The sequence below is a fragment of the Helianthus annuus genome, chromosome 11, assembly GCF_002127325.2.
Source record: "Helianthus annuus cultivar XRQ/B chromosome 11, HanXRQr2.0-SUNRISE, whole genome shotgun sequence".
Lineage (NCBI taxonomy): Eukaryota > Viridiplantae > Streptophyta > Magnoliopsida > Asterales > Asteraceae > Helianthus > Helianthus annuus.
In genome coordinates, this window is record NC_035443.2 from 74842762 (window position 1) to 74851168 (window position 8407).

The 8407-nt window shown below is 35.7% G+C and overlaps 1 long non-coding RNA gene across 1 annotated transcript; it reads left to right on the forward strand.

Annotated features, from left to right (window-relative positions):
- Positions 1–5630: 5630 nt before the first annotated feature.
- On the forward strand, positions 5631–7230 carry LOC118483810. The gene is made up of 2 exons (XR_004871726.1): positions 5631–5723; positions 6922–7230. It is a non-coding gene; the product is annotated as an uncharacterized LOC118483810 (long non-coding RNA).
- The last annotated feature ends 1177 nt before the right edge of the window (positions 7231–8407 follow it).

Genomic DNA, 8407 nt, shown 5'->3' on the forward strand with positions numbered 1-8407 from the left:
ATAGGGACCAAATTGTAAAACATTTTTGTTAATTTGGACTGAATTGAAATATCTAGGGGCAATTGTGTCTTTTTATCTTCATTTTGTAAATCAAATCCCTGCAATTTCGTTCTCTCTCATACGCTCACAATTTCTCTCTCTCTCTCTCTCTCTCTCTCTCTTTCTTCTTCCATATTCAATCAATCGAAAACCCTAAGTTAACGAGACTAACTTCCGCAGCAAGATTAACTTCCGCAACAAGTTACGTAACAGTCAACAAGTACAAAACTCCGATTGAACAACTTGTGAATCGCAGTTAATTGAATCAAACATCGAGAATTGAGAATTGAAGTATTAATCACCTGTAGATCACTGGAGACTGAAGATCAGTATGAAGATGAAGATGTTTTCTTTGTTGAATTCAATCACCTACCAAAACCTTGAAACACGACAGCGGCGGCGGAGCGGCAGTGGTGGTGCCGGAAGTGGAGAAGATGATACAGAGGTGTTATATTCTTTACTGAATGGTGTTTATTTTCTTTTCTGAATGGTGTTATTTTCTTTTCATTAATGGTGTTATTTTCTTTTATAAATGGTGTTATTTTGTTTCTGAATGGTGTTATTTTCTTTTTTCTGAATGGTGTTATATTTATTTACTGAATGTTGTTATATTCTTGTACTGAATGGTGTTATATTATTTACTGAATGGTGTTATTTTGTTTACTGAATGATGTTATTTTTTGTTTACTGGATGGTGTTTTTTGTTTCTGAATGGTGTTATTTTGTTTCTGAATGGTGTTATTTTGTTTCTGAATGGTGTTATTTTTTGTTTACTGAATGGTGTTGTATCTTGTACTGAATGGTGTTATTTTGTGTACTGGATGGTGTTATAGTTTTGTTTACTGAATGGTGTTATATTTTTTTGTAAAAATACCATGAATTGAACTATGAATTTATTTAAAAACACCATGTCATGAACATGCTCTGATTCTGTGAATGATGCAAAAAAAATTAAAATGAATGATGTTATGGACGGTTATAAGTCCTTAAATCAAGGATTTTCTCTCTCCAAATCCTTAAATCAAGGATTACCATATTTGAATTTGTTAATGCATTTACTAATATACCCTTTTCAATTAATTTAGATCTAATGGTTGAGATTCTTTCTTACCTTTCTCACACTTTTGGTCTTTTTTACAACAACTCCACCCTATATATATATATATATATATATATATATATATATATATATAGAGAGAGAGAGAGAGAGAGAAAGTATAATGTACTTCAAGGCTTAACCTACATTAACATACATGACAAAAAATATAACGTGCGTTATTATCATAGAACGTGCGTGATTATAGTCCCATGCGTGATTATGTGGTCCCATGCGTGATTATGTGGTCCCATGTGTGATTATGTGGTCCCATGCGTGATTATACCCCTGATCCAACGGTTACCATTGTCTCCTACGTGATGTATGATAAGGCTTTTTGTATGTTAACCTTACTCTATATATATATATATATATATATAGGATAAGGATCATGTGAGAAGTAGTAGGCTATTTAAACATGTATATACATATATGTATAATTGACAATATACATATATGTATAGTTAAAAAATTAACAATATACACATGTGTATAAATCCCAAATTAAAAAAAAAAATAAAAAGTTTAATCCTTAAAGAAAAAGCTGAGATTTTTCCCAAAAAAAAATGCATTTTTTTCACCTTTTTTTGCATTGTTTGCTTAGGGAAAATGTGTGGTCCAGATTGCTTCTCAAGTTTCTCAAATAGGGTGGACTTCTCTTAGGATCCCTACCGTGTCTGTATATATATATATATATATATATATATATATATATATATATATATATATATATATATATATATATATATATATATATATATATATATATATATATATATATATATATATATATATATATAAGGGGCTGCTAGAATGAGAACCACCTCGAGTTGTAAGAACCGCGAGAACTACACCCCACGGAGCGCCGTTCGCCATGATTTTTTTTACAAGTAGATGTGTGTATTATAAACACAGCCGTAAAAAAACATGGCGAACGGCGCTCCGTGGGGTGTAGTTTTTTACACCACAAGTTTGGTCTTTTTTAATTTTTTTTCTTTTTTCTTTTTTTTTTCACCAAACTTGTGGTGTAAAAAACTACACCCCACGGAGCGCCGTTCGCCATTATTTTTTACGACTGTGTTTATAATATACACATCTACTTGTAAAAAAAAAATCATGGCGAACGGCGCTCCGTGGGGTGTAGTTCTCGCGGTTCTTACAACTCGAGGTGGTTTTCATTCTAGCGGCTCCCTATATATATATATATATATATATATATATAGGGAGCCGCTAAAATGAAAACCACCTCCAGTTGTAAGAACCATGAGAACCACTCTCCACCAATCATAATCAGCCAACGAAAAGGGTAGTTTGGTCATTTACCCTAAATGTCTAATCTCACCCCTCTCTCTTCATTTAATTCACACCCTCTCTCCTCTCTACTATCTTTTCAATTTAAAAGATGCAGACTAACCTATCCATTTTTTAACTCCTCAACCTCTGTTTCTCTCTCTTTCAACTATCATCACCGTCGCCATCGCCGGCATCGGTGGTCGTTGCCGGCGTCCACACAGCGGTGCTGCAGCCGCATAATTCCTCCGCCACCCCTCTCTCTCTCATCGAGTTTCTCTCTCTCTCCGTCCCTTTTCTATGTCTGGTCGCTGCAGGCCGTCACTCACCACCACCGAGTGGTGTTTGGCAGTTCAAAAGACGGTGGTGGGTTCAAAAGACGGCGACTGTGGTAGTGGTGGGGAGAATGGGGACGGCGGCGGCAGGGGTTGTTTGGTGGTGCACAATGGGTGCTGAATGGCAGTGGTGCGGTGGCCCGACGGTGGGTTTGTGGCTGATTGGTAGTACACCTTTCAAATATAGGCAGATCCGTTCAAGGAATGATGATGATGATGATTGATGGTGGGTGCCACCCCTATTTGCCGGCGACCCACTCCTGTTGTCGGCTACCCCAAAACACCACACCTTTTTGGCTGATTTTGAGGGGGTTGAGTTTTGGGGGTTTGATTTTGGGGGTAATTAATGGGGGCCAGATGTGCCACCAGGTCATGTATGTTCACCACTAGAGAGTCGGATAGAGAAAGAGGACGGAGGCGGGCCGGCGGCAGCGCCGCCGTGAGCATCCTGGTCTCCTCCCGACGTGTTGATTTTTGGTATGTTCTTGATATTTTTTTTGATTTGGTTTGAATGATGCTACTGTCCCTTTTCTGGTTGAAACATGTTCCTGTTCCTTTTTGGTTTGAATGATCTGGTTTGAAACATGTTCATGTTCCTTCTGGTTTGTATGATCTGGTTGAAATTTTTAAGTTTTACGAATCTGATGGTTTTTTGATATGTTTGGGGGGTTTTGATTTGTGTTCTATGAATCTGTGGGCTTTGATTCGATGGATGGGCGGCGATGATGCAAAAAAAAAAAAAAACTAGATTTTTGATGATGATGGCTCGGCAACGATGGTGGAGGGTAGGTCTTTGAACCCGCAACCCCACTTTGCAGCCTTTTAATTATCGGAAAAAATCTGAACCAAACCCTTTTTTTTTGAGATACACTTTTGTTTTTTTGAGATACACTTTTGTTTTTCTTTTGTTGTTGTTTTTTTATATTCTTTCCCCCCGTCGATGACGATAAAAATCTATCCGAGACACCTACCGACTTTGCGATTTATGGGTGCGTTCGTCTTTGCGTAAATAAGTTTTCGTGTAAAAAAGTTTTTGTGAAAAAAAAGTTCAACCGTAAACTTTTACGTAAAACGTAAAAAGTTTAACGTAAAACTTAAAAAAGTAAAACGTAAAAAAGTTTAACGTAAAACTTAAAACTTAAATTTTTTTACATAAAACGTAAAATTTAAAAACATAAAAAGTTTAACGTAAAACGTAAAATGTTTTACGTAAAACGCAAAACGTAAAACGTAAAACCGAAAAAAACGTTAACGTAAAAAACCCGGGGCGTAAAACGTAAAAACCCGACACGTAAAACGTAAAAAACTGACGCGTAAAACGTAAAAAACCGACACGTAAAACGTAAAAAACCGGGGCGTAAAACGTAAAAAACCGACACGTAAAACATAAAGAACCGACACGTAAAACGTAAAAAACCGACGCGTAAAACGTAAAAAACCGGGGCGTAAAATGTAAAAAACCGACGTCTAAAACGTAAAATAACGTTAACGTAAAAATTGGCGCGTAAAATGTAAAAAAAAAACGTTAACGTAAAAAACGGCGCGTAAAACGGGCCGTATGAACGGCGCGTAAAAACGGGACATGAAAACGGGACGCTAAAACGGCGTGTTAAAAAAACGGCGTTAAAAAACGGCGCATAAAAAACGGCGTTAAAAAAACGGCGCGTAAAAAATGGCGTTAAAAAAACGGTGCGTTAAAAAACGGCGTTAAAAAACGGTGCGTAAAAACGACGGTTGAAAAAACCGGGCGTGCAAAAACCGGCACGCAAAAAAAATTGTCTTCTGTTAAAAAAATTTGAATTTAAAAATGTTTTTACTAAAAAAATCTTTTAAAATAATAAAAAGTAATATAATAAAACTAAAAAGTAATATAATAAAACAGAAAATTAATAAAAAAATAATAAAGGCAAAAAGAAAAAAAGAGTTATTTTACTTAAATACCCTTTTGGATTAAAATAATAAAGACATAATAAGACAAAATCTATATAATATTATTTTTTGTTACTTTTAGTCTCATCCTTTTATCTTGTTGATCTAAAGGCTAGAAAGTGGTTCCCATGGTTTTTACAACTAGAGGTGGTTTTCATTTTAGCGATCCCCTATATATATATATATAGGGAGCCGCTAGAATAAGAACCACCTCGAGTTGTAAGAACCGCGAGAACTACACCCCACGGAGCGCCGTTCGCCATGATTTTTTTTTTACAAGTAGATGTGTATATTATAAACACAGCCGTAAAAAATCATGGCGAACGGCGCTCCGTGGGGTGTAGTTTTTTACACCAAAAGTTTGGTAAAAAAAAAGAAAAAAGAAAAAAAATTAAAAAACACCAAACTTGTGGTGTAAAAAACTACACCCCACGGAGCGCCGTTCGCCATGATTTTTTACGGCTGTGTTTATAATACACACATCTACTTGTAAAAAAAATCATGGCGAACGGCACTCCGTGGGGTGTAGTTCTCGCGGTTCTTACAACTCGGGGTGGTTCTCATTCTAGCAGCCCTCGATAACACAAATCAAAACCCCCCAAACATATCAAAGAACCATCAGATTCGTAAAACTTAAAAATTTCAACCAGATCATACAAACCAGAAGGAACATGAACATGTTTCAAACCAGATCATTCAAACCAAAAAGGAACAGGAACATGTTTCAACCAGAAAAGGGACAGTAGCATCATTCAAACCAAATCAAAAAAAATATCAAGAACATACCAAAAATCAACACGTCGGGAGGAGACCAGGACCTCCGCCGCTCACGGCGGCGCTGCCGCCGGCCCGCCTCCGTCCTCTTTCTCTATCCGACTCTCTAGTGGTGAACATACATGACCTGGTGGCACATCTGGCCCCCATTAATTACCCCCAAAATCAAACCCCCAAAACTCAACCCCCTCAAAATCAGCCAAAAAGGTTGGCTGATTATGATTGGTGGAGAGTGGTTCTCATGGTTCTTACAACTGGAGGTGGTTTTCATTTTAGCGGCTCCCTATATATATATATATGTATATATATATATATAGGGAGCCGCTAGAATGAAAACCACCTCGAGTTGTAAGAACCGCGAGAACTACACCCCACGGAGCGCCGTTCGCTATGATTTTTTTTACAAGTAGATGTGTATATTATAAACACAGTCGTAAAAAATCATGGCGAACGGCGCTCCGTGGGGTGTAGTTTTTTACACCACAAGTTTGGTGAAAAAAAAAAAGAAAAAAGAAAAAAAATTAAAAAACACCAAACTTGTGGTGTAAAAAACTACACCCCACGGAGCGCCGTTCGCCATGATTTTTTACGGCTGTGTTTATAATACACACATTTACTTGTAAAAAAAATCATGGCGAACGGCGCTCCGTGGGGTGTAGTTCTCGCGGTTCTTACAACTCGATGTGGTTCTCATTCTAGCAGCCCCCTATATATATATATATATTAAGATTTTCGCGACTTGAACGATTTTGATGGTGACCCTCATTATGTTATATCCGTTATCACATCTATTTATATACAATATATCTACGATTTGCACTTCGTCATATATTTATATAAATATGGATATATTCGACGTATATCGAATTTCACGTATTTCATAAACTTATAAATTTTAGCATTTTTAAAGCATTTATATATAGAAAAACTCATCAAGTTAACCTATTTATTATTTTCATGCTCGATACATAAGTTATATACATAACGTGACTTTTAATGAAATTTACCGTTTTAATTGTACAAGCGTACATGCATAGTCTTAACTCCTACTATCATGTCAACACTTAATATATCACATTACACATTCTCATATTCACATATCACATTGTAAAACATAAAGTTCACCCTTAAACAACCCGTTTTCGCGTACGTTAAAATATGCGTATTTTAACGTTTTTTGGTAACGTTTTCGGGCGTCGGAAGTCACGTATGACTAGCCAAACACCAAAGATTATTAATATAAGTTAAAATACATATATTTATCATAAAAATATCAGTTTATAATCTGATTTAAAACAGTTTTGCAAAAATCACTTCAAAAGCCGATTTTTACCATTTTAAACACATAGTCTTGTACCGAACTTTACTATAACCATCCCAAATCGTCACGACTTCATATTTTAACACAACACATGTTATTCACTGATTAAAATGACTCTTATATTCATGTTAGTGCAGATTTCATGCATGTCACTTAAATCATGCAATTTCACCCATTTTATGTATTTCAAGAAATTAGTTGAAAGCTTTGCGGGTTTTTGCTTCAAGAAGTCATGCGTCCTCACTCCATGCCACTTTTGTAGAATTTTTAATCATATCCCGCCTCCTCGCGGTGACATGAGGAATAAATCCTTTATCTTTTAGAATTTGGAATGTGTTGCAAACTTTTAAAACTTGTTTTATTTTGAAGTGATGTAAACACTTTATTTAACTTATGTTTGAAACTTGAAACTATGAATGGAATTTGGAGTTTATTTTAAGAGTAAATTACAAGTTTTGTCCTTTATCTTTGTACCAAATTTCAGGTGGTGTTCTTTGCCTTTAAAATTGATGAGTTTTGTACTTAATGTTTCCAAATGTTACATGGTTTGTCCTTTAACCCTAACTCAGTTACATTTTTCAGTTAAATCAGGTCAAGTGAGTTGCACATGAGGGCAAATAAGTCATTTCACCTCTCTCTCTCTCTCTCTCTCATTAACCAGCAGCAGCTTCATTGAATTTATCATCATCAACAATCAAAATTCATTCCGTGTTTCACTTCCTCCAAGCATCCAAAACTTAATAAATATGTCAACCCAACCGCACCCGCACCCACGTCTTCTACACTTCAGGTAGTTAGTCTTTTCTATTATTTTCTTAATTTAAATCTACGTTACTATTAATAATCTGTTTTAAAGAAAAAAATCTGTTTTAGGGGTATGACAAGAATTGTGAGACTGTTTTGCTTTTTTTTCATTGAGCGAAAAAGTCGCCCTGAGAAAAGAGAATCTTGATGCGGAGTCTTCCGCATAACATAAACACATTCTTGTTCCTATTAACAAAACTCCCCCTTTTTCAAAAAGAAGCCCCGCTCAACAAGGGGCCCCTCTCTGATAAGGAAGAAAACGAAAGAATCTCAATTTTATGAAAAATCCGGTCCGATGGCTGTTCTCCACTAACCACAAGGATTACACAAGAATCGACTAATATCAGATCGCTTCAAACCCCCATTAGGATATCGAGGTAATTTAAAGTAAGATTATTTTTTTACTGTTAATGAAGCTTGTTTTACTATTAGTGAAGCTTGTTTTATTTCACTTGTTATTGAACTTTAGGGATGATAATGAAGGTCAGGTGATCAATGATAGTGACAGTAAGACATATGTTATAGATTTAGAATTTTAGATGTTGAGAATCATAAAGATATCTTAACTTAAGATGTTTAGATTCTTTCTGTGGAAAGTGAAGAGAAAAAAGAAAATGGAAAATTGGGTTTTCTTATGAAGTTGTTAACATTGCCACAACTTTGCAGTGACAATTTCTTGAGTTGTGGTAAGTTGATGACGCTCTAAAACAGGGTTTATCAAATTATCAGATGAAATTGTAGTGGTGGAGGGTAGGTGTGATGTGCGTGAAGTGTGTTATAATTTGGATGTATATTTTAAGCCCTTTTTACACTTTTTAG